Genomic DNA, 3,057 nt, shown 5'->3' with positions numbered 1-3,057 from the left:
GTAGATTTGGTGTATCTGGATTTTCAGATTACATTTGACAAGGTGCCACATAAATGGCTTGCAAAAAAAAATATTTCTACAGGTGTGGGGGATAAGTTGGCAAATTGGATGGAAGAAAGCAGAGGGTTGTTACAAATAGAGTTCAGTGAAACTAGATTAATGTTACAAGTGGGGTACCTTGTGGATCAGTCTTAGGACCTTTGTTGATTTTGACTTACATAGTGACATAGATGAAGAAATGGTCAATAAATTACTTAAATTTGCTGATGATATTAAGATCTTGGGCATTGCTTGCTGTGAGGAGGATTGTACTTTACAAAAGGATTTAGATCATTTAGTGAGTTTGGCAAATAAATGGCAAATGTGGTTTAATTATAATAAATGCAAGATAATGCATGTGGGTTATCATAATTTGAATTACAAGTATAATTTGGATGGGAATAACGATAATAGTGTTATGAAGGAAAGGGATCTTGGTGTAATAGTTGATCAGTTTCTAAAGCAATCCAAGAAGCATGTTGTTACCAGTGGTAGGGAAAATAGGATTTTAGGTTGTATCTACAGAAATATTGAATACATGTATAAAGTGTTTGTAATGTATAAGTCACTGGTTAGACCACATTTGGAATATTGTGTTCTTGGACTCCTTACCTTAGGAAGGAAATTGAATTGTTAGAAAAGAGTTAATTAAGAGGGCTACAAGAATGAAGGGTTTTCATTATGAGGAGAGATTAAAATCTATGAAATTGTTTTCTCTTCAAGAAATATGAGTTAGAGGGGATCTGATTGAAGTGTTTAAGATTGTAAAGGGAATTAATAGTGTTGATGCATCATTTTTTTTATATTTAACAGTGAGAATAATAGGACTAGGGGACACAAATATTAATTTTGGCAAGATAGGAGTTTTATTTTTGTTAACAGGGTGGTTGGTCTCTGAAATGGGTTGCCTTGAGATGTGGAAGCAGTGAGTTTGATAAGTATATGACTGATAAGAGCTGGCTTTAAGATTTGTTTTACTATATATTTTTTAAATTAATTTATGTAATAGTTTTAACTTAGTTTAGAGGATAGGACAACCAAGATGGACCAATAGGCCCTTTGTTGTCCCTAAACATTATGTCATGTTAAAGATTGTGTGATTGTTAAATACATTGTAAATTGTTTCTACATGTGTTGATACAGAGCAATTTTCTTCAAGTTTTACGTGTGTTTGTATTAGTACGTTGTGAATTTCTTCTGTACAAGATGTACACGTGTTTGTATTAGTACCTTGTGGATGTCTTCTGTACACGTGTTTGTATTAGTACCTTGTGGATGTCTTCTGTACAAGTTGTACACGTTTGTATTAGTACCTTGTGAATTTCTTCTGTACAAGATGTACATGTGTTTGTATTAGTACCTTGTGGATGTCTTCTGTACACGTGTTTGTATTAGTACCTTGTGGATGTCTTCTGTACAAGATGTACACGTGTTTGTATTAGTACCTTGTGAATTTCTTCTGTACAAGTTGTACACGTGTTTGTATTAGTACCTTGTGGATGTCTTCTGTACAAGATGTACACGTGTTTGTATTAGTACCTTGTGGATGTCTTCTGTACAAGTTGTACAGATATATGTGTGTTTATATATATGTAAGCTGTAGACCACATCTATATAGGTGTGTGTGTGTGTGTTTATATAGATATATGTGCCAAAGATATCATTACTAAAAATAAATCTCATTTTTGGAGTTCTGTGACTTAATATATATTAAAATTATTTATACACAGATTGTGAGTGATTACGGGTGGAGCCAAATCTGTGATGAGAAGATGCTGGAAGCCATTTGTCAGAAAGTTATAAAACAATACCCACAGAAGGTAGGCTTAACATTTTCTTGTGTTATGTAAGTCTGAGTAGTATATTTTGACTTTTTATAATTTTCTGATATATATTTATTTTCTTGTCTAGGTGAAGCAATTCCAGAAAGGGAAGGAGAGGGCCTTGAATCCCTTGCTTGCTGAAGTGAGAGTTGCTAGTTTGAACAGAGCTGATATGGCCCAAGCTAAAGAAATCATGATTAAGTTATTGAAAGAAAAAAACTAAACTATATATGTAAAAACAACTAATGTAATGTATCCTTTTCTAGCTCAAGATAAGCTTCCCAGAAATACTAGTTGGTAGATTTCTGAATTTTTAATGTCAACAGTCACGTTAACCATGATATTCTATTTGGTGTAAATACACAACTATTGATTTTCTTAACACTGGTTTATTGTTAGTCAGAAATGATAAAGCTAATATGGCCTTCACACACACACACACACAGTTCATCATTCATTCAGTCACAAGATGTTTGTGTGTTAATTTACAAGTGTATAACCCATATAAAGACTAGTATATTCAAAATACCAAATTTATTGCTTTCTTCAGCCACTACAAAACTGATTCATTATCAACATAGAAAATTTCAGAATTAACACAAAACAGTGATATTAGAAGCCATGTTTCCAATTATAAGAACAGTTTAAGGGGTACTGAGATATATAAAAGAATTTGTGTGTAATATATCACAAAGGCTACTTCTGATTGTTCAAGATATGTACTTTAAGCTCTTGCATAGGCTAATGGTTTAAACAACTATACCAAGTCATGGTCACTAACTATAAACATTTTGCACAACAATATCAATCAGTTTAATGACTAAACTATATAATATTGTTAGGCAGTTTGATTAATTTAAGATTCTTAAAACTGTCCTTGACATGAACATATGTAGTTTGTTTAGGAATATTTTGATACTTTTTTAAAACCAAACAGACCTGAGAAAATGTTTTTAATCTATATTTGTGTAAATTATCCAGATAATACACAGTTTCATACAGCCATTCATACGTCTCAACTTATGTTTTCTAAAACTTGAGCATAATATGCAACGAAAATGCTAAAAAATCCCAAAGCTCAGCACTTGTCTGAAAATGAGTCGAGGTTACCTTAAAATATATTATTCTTTATCTGTTTTATAAAAAATACTGAGCAAAAGATAACTGTTAGGTTATGTCCATATAACAGATTACA

The 3,057-nt window shown here is 32.0% G+C and overlaps 1 long non-coding RNA gene across 1 annotated transcript; it reads left to right on the top strand.

Annotated features, from left to right (window-relative positions):
- The first annotated feature begins 1,762 nt into the window (after positions 1–1,762).
- Positions 1,763–2,680, top strand: LOC111083345. Its single transcript, XR_002608985.1, has 2 exons — positions 1,763–1,859; positions 1,951–2,680. It is a non-coding gene; the product is annotated as an uncharacterized LOC111083345 (long non-coding RNA).
- The last annotated feature ends 377 nt before the right edge of the window (positions 2,681–3,057 follow it).

Source organism: Limulus polyphemus, unplaced genomic scaffold (assembly GCF_000517525.1).
Source record: "Limulus polyphemus unplaced genomic scaffold, Limulus_polyphemus-2.1.2 Scaffold9179, whole genome shotgun sequence".
Lineage (NCBI taxonomy): Eukaryota > Metazoa > Arthropoda > Merostomata > Xiphosura > Limulidae > Limulus > Limulus polyphemus.
The sequence above is the reverse complement of the archived record's forward strand: the minus strand, read 5'-3'. Positions and strand labels throughout refer to the sequence as shown.